The 13286-nt window shown below is 43.6% G+C and overlaps 1 long non-coding RNA gene across 1 annotated transcript in view; it reads right to left on the bottom strand.

The window, feature by feature from the left end:
- The window catches only part of LOC141371723 (uncharacterized), a 57022-nt gene that overhangs the window by 22676 nt on the left and 21060 nt on the right, over positions 1 to 13286 (bottom strand). The window lies entirely within an intron of this gene.

The raw sequence follows: 13286 nt of genomic DNA on the forward strand, positions 1-13286 counted from the left end.
GCACATACCCTACCCAATGTCTATCACCCAGCCACCCCACCCCTCCCACCCCCCACTGGAGTGAGCAACACTCAGTTTGTTTCCTGAGATTAAGAATTCCTCATATCAGTGAGGTGATATGATACATGTCTTTCTCTGATTGACTTATTTCACTCAGCATAACACCCTCCAGTTCCATCCACGTCGTTGCAAACGGCAAGATCTCATTCCTTTTGATGGCTGCATAATATTCCATTGTGTATATATACCACATCTTCTTTATCCATTTATCCATATACCATATCCATTCTTTATCCATCCATATCCATTCTTTATCCATCCAAGATGTCGATGGACATCTTGGCTCTTTCCACATTTTGGCTATTGTGGACATTGCTGCTATAAACATTGGGGTGCACATACCCCTTCAGATCCCTACATTTGTATCTTTGGGGTAAATACCCAGTAGTCAGCACAGACTGAATTCTACTTAAAGGTCCAGACTCATGATAATTCATTTTCAATCTAACAAAGAGACCAATACCCGTTTTATTACTGGTTACTATAGGCTTTCACTCGATGCAAAGCAAAAGCAAAGTATTCCATGGGATTTCCACATGTTCTTCCCTAAAAGTTCTCTTTTTTCTCTGTGTTTGTTTCCCTTCGGAGAGAGAACCTTTTGCCACTTAGAACTGCTGCCAGATGGCTCCATTTCCTGCCCCAGCTCCTATGCTGTCAGTGTTTCCTTTTCCTCTCCGTGCCTCCAGGTACTGAAGTCTCTCCCCAAACCGCAGTCCCAACAGTTAATGGACCTTGACTTGGTGCTGCCCTCCTGCCTTCCAGAACCTCATTCGGCCTGAGGTGGACACCTTCCATCCTGTGCTCTTGCCGAGCTGAGGTTGTTGGCTCCTCCAAAGCAGCAGTCATGCACAGAAAAACACTATTTTGATTTATTAAATTTAAACATCCAGTATTTCTAGTGTAAATCTCCATATTCTAGTTATTAATCAAGCAAAATTCAGCCATCACTTCTCAGAGTGCCTTCACAAATTAATTAAATGCTCTTAAATATTTGAAAACTGACTTTGTAGACTTAGTATATAATTTTCTTTTTAACTTTTCTTCTGAGTTAAGACCTTCCATTGGGCTCTCAAGTCACATTAGTGTCATAATGCCAATTCATCGGATCCTGCACATGTTATGGAATTATATTGTAAACTTTTACACTATTGCATGATTTGGGTTAACTGAATTTTTTCTTTAAAGATTTTGTTTATTTATTTGAGAGAGAGAGACACAGTGGGAGAAGGAACAAAGCAGGGGGAGTGGGAGAGGGAGAAGCAGGCTTCCCGTGGAGCAAGAAGCCCGATGTGGGACTCGATCCCAGGACCCCGGGATCATGACCTGAGCGGAAGGCAGACGCTTAACGACTGAGCCACCCAGGCACCCTGGGTTGACTGAATTTTGTGTTCCTCTCATCTTTTCCTTGCTTGGCAGGGCCATAACTCACACTCTTTTAAATAGCCCCCTTTGTATTCTACATGGCTTTCCTGGTTTTGCTTGGCTCACAACTTTAAGGGCCTGGGCCAATGACTCCCCACTCTATGTTAATACTGCCCCACACCAGTGCATTGTCTCTTCCCCAGTTTCTGACCTCCCTGGGCCTGTCCTAACATCTCTACATTGACCAAGTTCCAATGCTGAGACCCGACCTCTACACTGTTACTCTTGTCTTTTCCCCTTACTGAATACCCCCACCTTCCCCACCCCACCCCCACCCCCCGTTACCCATCCTTCAAGGCTCGACTCAAATACTACCTTCCTTCACCACAGCCCATAGGGATTTCTCTCTTCTCCACATACATATCGCCCACCACTGCCAATATTCATTTAATAATACCTTGTGCATTATATTATTGCCAGTAGTTTTTCCTGTTTTTTGTTTTCCCTCACCTATATTAGAAACTGTTAGAAGGCAAGAGCTGTGTTTTAGAGGGTTTATTTCCCTGCTTATGGCCTAGCATGGTGCCTTGGGCATGATAGCAATTCAGTAAGATGATTGAGAGCTTAGGTGATTGAGGGGTTGACTCTCATTAGCATGTGATTCCTAGAGAGCATATCTAATTCTGCTCCTGCCCAGTATACTATGGGTAGTCACTGGTGACTGAGTAGTATTAATCCAGACTAACCACTGGAGGCTATGGCACATTCCATCAGCATGTAACTCTGCTTCTCAGTTTGTTTCATGCAGAATTACTGACTTCAGCCAGCTAATAAATCCCAGCGAAGTCATATCTGGTACAGATTTTCCATCCTGAAATTACTATGCCTAGAGTTGTCCAAACACCTCTATCTGAAAAATATCCTCCTGTGTGCTTAACTCTGGCTAAAAAGAAAACACTGAATAATACGCTTCAGTGAGGGGTGCCTGGGTGGCTCAGTTGTTAAGCGTCTGCCTTCAGTTCAGGTCATGGTCCCGGGGTCCTGGGATCGAGCCCCGAGTCGGGCTCCCTGCTCCGCGGGAAGCCTGCTTCTCCCTCTCCCACTCCCCCTGCTTGTGTTCCTGCTCTCGCCATCTCTCTCTGTCAAATAAATAAAATCTTTAAAAAAAAAAATGCTTCAGTGAGCCTTAATTATGGACAATGAATACGTGTAGAGACGGGATAGGAGAAGAAGCTCACAAAAATCCTTTTGCTAGGTTTAGTTGTGTCAGGACTTAGAGGAAAACAGACCTTATTTTTATGAGAACTAAGTTTGCAGTTTCTGGATGTATGTAGAAGAGCAAAGGGGTATCTCTAGGTCCTTCTACCCAGAGGAAGGAAACTGGAAAAAAAATGTCTACATGACAAACGAACCAAGCGTACAACCAAACCCCAAACCCGAGACAGCTCTGATTTACTGCAGGAACCTGGGGAGTCTAACTCAACCACTGGCCTGGTGGTTTTAATGAAAGTAGTTGCCCTCTCCCCACCCAGCAGGAGTGTGAGGCAACTCCTGCCCCCCCCCAAGTGTTTTACAAAATACCCTGCATTACCATGGCAACAGCCCAGCATCTGCTTTCATGTGGGTGTGGTTAGATGAAGTACTGCTGCCTTTTTTTTTTCTGGTATCTGTTTGACGAGTTACAAATTTGAAACATTAATCACGGGAAAAGGCCATGTGACACACAGCACAGATAGCTGTCACATAGCAGCACAAAAAGCAGAGAGAAAGAGATCCAAAATGACACAATTAACTTTACGGGAACAGCTCCTCTTCAGTGTATGTCTCTGACGCAACTTTAGTTACAGACAACGCTGAACTACCCGAGGATGATAATGGTAATTCCTGAGGCCTGACAATGAGGTACTCTTAATGCTCACTGCACCACTTTTTTTTTTTTTTTAAGATTTTTTTTTTTTATTTTTTTAGATTTTATTTATTTATTTGACAGAGAGAGAGAGAGAGAGAGTGAGAGCAGGAACACAAGCAGGGGGAGTGGGAGAGGGAGAAGTAGGCTTCCCGCCAAGCGGGGAGCCCGATGCGGGGCTCGATCCCAGGACCCTGGGATCATGACCTGAGCCGAAGGCAGACGCTTAACGACTGAGCCACCCAGGTGCCCCTGCACCACTTTTTATTATTCCTATTTTACGGATGAAGAAACTGAGACACCAGACTTTTAGGCTGCACAACTGCGAAGGAACCAAGGCAGGATTCACTCAGGCAGTCTGACTCCGGGGACACACATTCAATCACTATATCCGATTGCCTCCGGTTATAAGACAGGAAGACCCTCCCAATTTGTCTGGTTGGGTTTTTTGTTTGGTTTTGCCAATGAAAGTTCGATTATATCAAGGCTTTGAAGACTAAACTAGGATGGATTTCGAATTTGACAGCTAACTGCTAAGTAAGCAAAAACTGAAGAAGTGGTGTAGGAGAGACCTGACGAGTAACTGGACAGAGATGCTCCATTCACAGATACACGGAGAAAGTTCTGTGTTTGGTGCTAATCAGCCCCAATTCCTCCTTACAGCTCACTGCTTTACCTTCCTTCACAGCCACACATTCTCCTGGCTTAGGCCTGGCTTCTCACAAATCCCACCCCTGACCACAGGGGGCCTGGGGGGGTGGGGGGAGGTTTTTCGGGGGACGGGTCAGCACAAGTCCACCGCCATTCCTCACAACAATTTACAGATCCTATCCTACCGACAGAGGGCCATCAGGGGCACCGAGGACAGCCTTATGCCCTGGAGAAGTATCCTGAGAGGACACCCTCTCAGCTGCCTGAATTGCTTGGACTCAAGGAGGGCTATTAGCTCTGGGTCCAGAGCCATTATTTGAGACTAAGATGAAAAAGGAGGCAATGACCACTGTCATTTAATACAGCTGAGAGTGGAGGTTTGGTTGCACCTAAATTCAAAAGCAAACTGAAAATTACATTCAACCACTTTTTTTAGGCACTGAAGTGAGTTAAGTATTCTGTCATTGTTGGCTAGCAGTTTCCTTAGGTCTAATTCGGGTCATTCAAGGTGACACAAAGTTCCTCTGGGCTTACAGCATCATTCTGTATCGTGATACTGTAGGGGGCAAGGCAGGCTGCCCCAAAAAGGCCCAGTTTCTCATGAAGATTATTTTAAGTTAAAAAGCAATCAAAACCCAGCAGATTCAGGAAAAGCTCTCTCCCTCCCCGACGTCTGCCTGAGAAGAACTGAGATAGAGGACCTGCTCCAGAAAGAGAGCTATCACCATGGATAACTACATTTACCATGAACTAGGTCTGGTAGGCAGGGAGGAACCTAGCAAGGCCTGTTGATCTGATCAAAGTCCCCTGTGTCCCATTGTTTCTAAGTGGCCCAGCACACGTGTTTACCAAACATGTACTCTTTTTCAGCTTCCTGTGAATTGCATTCCTTCCCTTTGAAGTCCCAGGGCCTACTCCCTGCTCCTTGGCTCAGGACTACTATGTACCTCATTCTGCCTGACTGTCTTTGGAATTTCCATGTCTGTGTGGATTCCTTGTACATACAGAATTAAATTTTATTTTCTCCTGTTAATCTGTCTCATGTCAATTTGATTCTTAATCCAGCTAGAAGGACCTAGAAGGGGACAGGAAATTCTTGCTCCCCAATACTACAAAACTTTTGTGCCACAGTAAGCTAGTGTGCCAGGTGTGGCCACCATGTTAGGCCTTCCTTGGAGAGGTCAGCAAAATGTGATTGCCAAGAAATTCATCTCATCCTCAGAGGAGCATGGATCCTGCAGCAGGGCTGCCTGGGCTCATATACCCCACCTCTGTGGTTGACTAGCCGTGGAACAAATGGGGCAAGTTACTTTACTTCTCTGTCCCTCAGTATGCTTACTCCTAAACAGGGGATAGAATAGTTCCTACCTCTTAGGGTTGTTGTGAGGATCAAGAAACTAATTCATGCGAAGTGCTTGTAACAGTTCCTGGGATAGCCTATCACATATTTCTGCCTTGGCTTTAATCTGCTGTTCAGGGTGCCTGGGTGGCTCAGTCATTAAACTTTGCCTTCGGCTCAGGTCATGATCCCAGGGTCCTGGGATCGAGCCCCGCATCAGGCTCCCTGCTCCGCGGGAAGCTTGCTTCTCCCTCTCCCACTCCCCCTGCTTGTGTTCCCTCTCTCACTGTGTTTCTGTCTGTCAAATAAATAAATAAAATCTTAAAAAAAAAGAATCTGCTGTTCACGGGGCACCTGGCTGGCTCAGTCACAAGAACGTGTGGCTCTTGATCTTGGGTAGTGAGTTCGAGCCCCATGCTGGGCAAAGCGATTACTTAAATAAACTTGAAAAAAAAATCTGCCATTCAGTTGAGCTTACTGTGTTTCCATATGAACTCAGCCTGCCTGCTAAAGTGACTGAAGTAGGTTGAAATATGGTATGTGGGGGAAGTCAGTTTGCTTGCTAAATGGGATGCCACTATATAAAAAGCCTTATTTATCTTATTTGTCTCTAAGTAATTCTGATCACCGTCCTAACCAAGCACCTGGATCAAGTTCAAAAGGGAGGTCAGACAGATTTCAGGAAAACAAACCATAAACCCACCTTGTTTGCTACAAATCTACTAATATGGGGATAGTGGAGTTCTGAGGAATGGGACCCAATCCCCATTGTTTTAAATCACAACACCTGCTGGGGATGCAGGCTGTCACCAACTTTCCCATGTTCCCTCAGGAATTTCTACAAAGGAGGGTTCTAGGGTTAATAATCTGAAGGTAGGGTATGAATACTTCTCTTGTAGCTTCATTTGCGAAAGGAAAATAGTTGCATATTTCCTTGGAGGGCCTTTGTGGAAGGTATTTTGAGGAAAATAAGGGGCTGAATTCCCCAAACTGCCCCTTGGTTACTGCCACTTTTCTCATTTCCCACTCAATGTCAGGAGTGTTTAGTTACATCAAGGATTTATATTATGTTTTAAGAGTATTTTGAGGGTGTCTGGGTGGCTCAGTCGGTTAAGTGTCTGCCTTTGGCTCAGGTCATGATACTGGAGTCCCAGGATTGAGCCCCACACTGGGCTCCCCGCTCAGCGGGGAGTCTGCTTCTCCCTCTGCCTCTGCTCCTCCCTCTCTCACTCACTCTTTCCCTCAAATAAATAAATAAAATCTTTAAAAAAAAAGGTATTTTGAGAATTTTGTATTTCCCCCTCTCTCCTTCCCCAATGAGATCAGTGAGGAACCCTGGAGTGTTTCAGACTAGGCTGTGTCTAGATGTACTAGAAAAAGGAAAAGACAAGAAATGCTATTTGTCTACATCCATTCTCCTAATTCAGGAACTTCCTTTTGAGCTTTCAGCTAATGCCCTACTATGACAGGTGTGTATATAATATACTCTTGTCCACTAACTTGAAATGTTTCTGAAGACTGGGCTTAGTGGTGCTAAAATAGGTACAATTCCTGGCAGTTCAGTTACAGGAGGTCTTGGATAATGTGATTTTCAGTAACTTTGCTTTGCTGGGTTCTTGCTTCCCAGCTCCTCTAATGGAAGGGCTGGACATGTGTTGGCGACACACGTGTGACCAGGTGCCAGCACTGGGTAAGATGTTCTGGGCACCAGGCAGCAGCTGACTCAAAGGCGTTGGAGCTGGCAGATCACAAGTAAGTGAAGAGAGAGTTCGCCCATGGGGACAACCCCATTTCACTTCCACTCCTGCTGCCAAGTAGGAAATAAGGCAGGGATTTCAGACATTCCTATATTTTCAAGAGAAGCCAGAAATCTAGGTTGTTACATGAAATCTCCTGATTTTTAAGGCTGCCAAATTACTAAAGTATTCTTTTAAAAGATTTTATTTATTTATTTATTTGAGAGAGAGAGAGAGCACATGAGGTGGGGAGGGTCAGAGGGAGAAGCAGACTCCCCGCTGAGCAGGGAGCCTGATGTGGGACTCGATCCCGGGACCCCAGGATCATGACCTGAGCCGAAGGTCTGGTCTGAGCCACCCAGGTGCCCCAGCCAAATGTTGACCTACATGAAGGCTAGGAGGATATATAAAGTTGTGTAGGACCTGGGGGGGGGGGTTCACCGTTGGACTGACTGTAGGATGTCTAACCGTAACCCTGACCCTACCCGCTGAGTGCTGCTGCCAGCCAATCATTGCGTAAGCAAAAAACACAGTTGTAAATTCCCCACTTTTTAGAGGTAACTCATCCTTGTTGAGAATCACCAGTCAAAAGGGTCAGCATTTTTTAGTTACCTGTGATTTTCATCAGGAGAGATAATAAAGTTGACATTTGTTGAGTACTAATTATGTGCCACCCACTGTTCTAAGCACTTAATCTATTTTAACTGATTTAATCCTTAGAACAACTCTACAGTGTAGAGTCTATTATTATCCCCCATTTACAGATGGGGGAATTGAAGCTTATCAAGTTTAGGCAACTCATCCAAGAAAACATAGCAAGGAAGTAAAGAAACTGGAATTCAAACCCAGGCAGTCTGGTGCCAGAGCCCGTGTGAGTAAACACTGCATCCGTTGCCTTATGGTAGACGGTGGTCAGTCTTGAATCAGTTCCCTCAAAATACATTGTGATTCTCTTAAAATTTATCAGTGTCCTAAGCTAATCTAAGCCTGCTGTTGTGGAAATTGATGAAGATCATTTGACTCCCTTTCTAGCTGCCCTGCCCCGTTTTTGTCTCTCTCTCTCTCTCTCACACACACACACTACACTCGTGTAACTTCTTTTCCTCTGGCTCTTTGGAAGAAATGATGATATCATAGTTACTGCAGATCCGTGAATCCTGGTATCGAGGACTGGTGAAAATGAGTCAGGGGCCCTTTGTTGGAAGGATCATGAGTGTGTGTGTGTATTGTATTTTCACCACTGATGTAATAACTTGGTTACAGTTGCTTGGTAACATACACTGTTGTAAGCAATTTTTAAAAATTGGAAATGGCTCTGGTAAAAGTCCACACAGATTTTTCCACCCCCTTACAGTAGAACTTATAGTAGTTCTCACTACTATCACAGAGAAACAAAAATTCAGTAGTCCCTCATGCTTTACCTTTCCCTCACTCCCTTGTGTTTGGCATCCACTTATAACATTCTCTTTGCCAAATTTTGCAAGTTTAGACATTTAAAACTAAGGCATGGAATTGCTTCATAGTGGCTTTTGAAATCGCTACTTTTAGATATTTATTGGCAAAACTCTATCACTGCTGTCCTTCACTATAAAAATAAGAATTAAATAAATTTTGTATTTGAATGGTATGTGACCACACTGAAATATATGTATTAGAACCCACAGTCTGAGAGGCGGGCTCAGTGGAATCCCATGCGGAAACCGTGCCATTGCAATCACAGTGATTCCATGTGTACTTGCAAGATTTGGAGTCCACCCTGTGTCTTCAGACTTGTTACGTGAAGTTATAAGTATTTGTAACCTTTCTGGGCCTGCAGCGATCTCATTCAGACAACAAATATTAGAGGACACCTGCTACCAACTAGAATGTGAGCTGAGGTTTATGGGGTCAAAGAACAGGACGTTACCCTTGGTCTCAAGGAGAATCTCAGTCGTCCCAGAAAAGAAAAGAGACTAGACGCTCTCTGCGGTCTCGTTCGGCTTCAACAGTCTATGAATCCAGGAGCCTAAATAGAATTTAATGCTTGCTACCTTTTAGGTGTGTGTGTGAGGTTCCCTGAGCTCATAAATTCTGTCAGATTTCAGGCAACAGTTATTTGAAGTTAGATCACTGGAAAGGTTTCTCCAAAACAGTAAAAGAAATCACAATCTTAACTTACCTCAAGTCAAAGCATCTCTGTGAAACTTTCTTTATTTCCAAACTAAGGTATAAGTATTGCTATCACTTTCAATTCCATTTAATTTTAATTCAGTGCCCCCTCCCCCTAAAAAGTCACTGAGCACCTACAGGCCCTCTCTTCTCTTGGTAGTAATTACTTATTTTATAATACCAGTGCTGCTGGCTTATTATCTTTACAAATACAGAGGCAATCTGAAATGAGTATATTTTAAGACAAATTTGAGGTTTTTAAACATAAGAGAAGTGGGGCGCCTGGGTGGTTCAGTCGGTTAGGCAGATTGGTTAAGCATCTGCCTTCGGCTCAGGTCATGATCCCAGGGTCCAGGGATTGAGGCCCACGTGGGGCTCCCTGCTCAGCGGGGATTCTGCTTCTCCCTCTCCCTTGCCATGCCCAACACCCCCCTTCCCTACCACCCCCCTCCCTGCACGTGCACTCTCTCTTGCACTCTCTTTCTCTCAAATAAATAAAAAAATTCTTTAAAAAATAAAAAAAATTTAAAAATTAGATTGAGAAGTCATCTTAAAAGAGTAAGAAAGAGAGAAAATCAAAGAATAAGGAAGTTAAGGTAAGAAGCAAAATGTAATTACGGTGGACAGGTTCAAGGAAAAAAGTTAAAAGACAATACAAAAACAAAATTTTTGTTATTTATTCATTTATTTTAAAGATTTTATTTATTTGACAGAGAGACACGGCGAGAGAGGGAACACACAAGCAGGAGGAATGGGAGAGGGAGAAGCAGGCTTCCCACCAAGCAGGGAGTCCTATCCGAGGCTCGATCCCAGGATCCTAGGATCATGACCTGAGCCGAAGGCAGACACTTAACGACTGAGCCACCCAGGGGCCCCAAAACAAAACAATTTTTAAAGGAAAGGAGAGCAATGGGGTAGGAAAACAGCAGGGAGGAGAGTGAGACACATCCTCTTTCCATCTGTAAGCTTCACTTTGTTTTATTCCCACCCCACATCCCCCAAACAGCTGATACCCACCCCTAGTCACAGTGCCCCACAGCTTCTTTCTGAACTGTGCTAAAGACAACTGAGTACCAGGGTCAATCGGCCTCTGATGCCCCCTGCAGGTCCTCAAAGCAACTTGCTCTCCCTTTTTTAAAATATGACTTAACAGATTATAATTAATCTGTATATATAAACCCAGGTCCAACAAGATAGAGCAAATACAGGTTTCAATAGTGTATGTTTCTGGGAATGATACCAAGATTATGCTCTGGGGGCACCTGTGTGGCTCAATTGGATAACCATCCGACTCTTGATTTTGGCTCAGGTCATGATCTCAGGGTCCTGCTCAGGGGGGAGTCGGCTTGGGATTCTCTCTCCTTCTGCCTCTGTGACACCCCCCACCCCTGCTTGCTCTCACGCTCAAAATAAAAAAAACTATGCTTTGGCATTGCTCATATTAATGAAATGAGAGATTTCACCAATATTTATAGAAGACTGGCTGTGATTTAGTTAAAATGCATGTAATTTGTCAGGAACAATGGGTTTGAATTCCTGCTCTATAACTTATTAATTTCGTGATCCTGGGAAAGTTAACTGATCTCCTGGAGCTGTCTTCTCACCTTTAAAATAGACATATCAAGACAGACACTACAGGGTTGCTGTGAGAATTAAATGCAGTATTATGGGTATAAAGTGCCTCATTCAGTATTTAGTACCTGAGAGCTCCTCAACAAGTGGTCGCTCTCACCACCTCATTCCAAAGAGGAAAATATATTAAGAGTTCTGTATGTCTTATGATACCAGAAACCAAGGAAATGTAAGTAACAGCCATGTTCTTTTGGAAACCAAAAAGGTTAAAAACAATGTATCACTGTGTAAGGCTCAGCTTTGACGTTTTCCTAAGCCCTTAATAAGACAGTGGTCCTTAAAGGGACAAACTATTAGGTACTGTGATGAACACAACTTACTAGCTTATTGAGGAAAATTAGCCACAAGTGTACGGGGAAATAAAGATGTATACAATCTTTCTAATTATTCAAAGGATGTTCATAAATAGCCAAAAATTTTACCTACTGACTACAAATTCCGAAGATTTAGGCCAAAAGTCAATGGAAGATACAGATAACTGCCTAAAAACACCTGTTGTAGGCAGAACAGAAGGCCCCCAAAGATGTCCACAGTGTAGTCCCTAGAATCTATGAATGTTGCCTCATGTAGCAAAAGGGATTTTGCCAGATGTAATTACATTATGGAACTTGAAATGAGATTATGCTGGATTGCCTGGGTGGGCCCAATGTACTCACAAGGGTCCTTAAATGTGAAGAGGGAGGCAGAAGAATCAAAGGAGATCTGGGATAGTAGCAGGGCTGGAGTTACACCCTTGCAGGCTTGGGGCCCAGAACCAAGGAGTGAGAGCGCCCTCTAGAGGCTAAAAAGGGCAAAGAGCCCGACTCGCCCCTAAATCCTCCAGCCCTGCTGACACCTCAGATTTTAGCCCATGAGACCCACGTTGAGCTTCTGACCTCCCCAACTATCTTTGCACTGTTTTAAGCCACTAAGTCTGTGACAATTTTTCAGAAGCAATAGGAAACTAATACACACTATCTTGGCTATTTCGGGTTAATGTGCAGTTTTGGTGAGAACGTACTGAACAAAATTGTCAACAAATACTGTGATGTTCCGTCTGTGTGTTCTCAGTGTACCATAAGGTAATTTCAAAAGAAATGAAAGGGGAAAAAATGTAATACATAAATGTAAGGCAGAGTTACTATAGCCTACTTGGAAGTACTAAAACCACAAACTTTATGGAACGTGTAACTGCAAACAGTTCCACACAAAGACACAAAAAGGGGTAATAAAAAACTACAAGAAGTCCTAATGTATTTCTCTACGAGCTCGGAAGATGTCAGTGGATTATTAACTGTGCTTAAAGACACCTCTCCTCATACAGAATATCAGCCTAAAAAACCACATTTACGGTTTCTCAAGCGAAAGAAAGACAAAAAAGCCATACAGATGACAAAGAATGTCTCATAAACAAACAGATCTATAATGTTGGTGTCACTTCTCAGTATCTATCAAAATTTTTATGTAGGATTAGCTGAAGTATATATAAGTTACAGTACATTTTTCTCTGAAATAGGCCAGATTGTCAGAAAGCTATATACCTATTGCCTCCCCTGCTGGGTCTCTCCACTCTCCTTGAATTTCTTTCCTTGGACTTCAGTACCACCAGCTTATGTTGAGGGACATTACATGGCAGAGCTATATGAGGCTTCTTGCTGTCTTTGTGTCATTGAGCGTGTTACTCATTGCATTATATAGAATTCCCTCGGTGAGAACCCCTGTATACATCCATGCCTCAAGGTCTCAGTACCAGAAACAGGTAAGCTATTTCTAAGCAGAGGGTGGTTCTTTTTACCTCTTATGGAAATATAACATATATGACATTATATATTTGTCAACAACCAAATACAACATAAAGAGCAAACCCTAATATAAATGATGGACTTTAGTTATGGCATCACTACTGGTTCATTATCTGTAACAAGGGCCAGGTAATAATAATAGGGGAAACTGGGAGAGAAGGGGTACAGGAGAACTCTCTGTACTTCCTGTTTAACTTCTCTGTGAAGCTAAGATTGCCCTAAAATATAAGGTCTATCTAAAATATCTAGGGGCGCCTGGGTGGCTCGGCGCTCGTTAAGCGTCTGCCTTCGGCTCAGGTCATGATCCCAGGATCCTGGGATTGAGCCCCACATTGGGCTCCCTGCTCTACAGGAAGCCTGCTTCTCCCTCCCCCACTCCTCCTGCTTGTGTTCCCTCTCTCGCTGTGTCTCTCTCTGTCAAATAAATAAATAAAATCTTTAAAAAAAATAAAATAAAATATCTATACAACAGGGCGCCTAGGTGGTTCAGTCAGTTAAGTGTCTGCCTTCGGCTCAGGTCATGATCCCAGGGTCCTGGGATCCAGCTCTGCATTGGGCTCCTTGCTCATCCGGGAGCCGGCTTCTCCCTCTCCCTCTGCCATGCCCCCTACTTGTGCTCTCTCACTCAAGCGTGCTCTCTTTCTCTCAAATAAATAAAATCTTTAAAAATA

The sequence above is a fragment of the Callorhinus ursinus genome, unplaced genomic scaffold, assembly GCF_003265705.2.
Source record: "Callorhinus ursinus isolate GAN/ISIS: 27379988/994484 unplaced genomic scaffold, GSC_fseal_2.0 scaffold90, whole genome shotgun sequence".
NCBI lineage: Eukaryota > Metazoa > Chordata > Mammalia > Carnivora > Otariidae > Callorhinus > Callorhinus ursinus.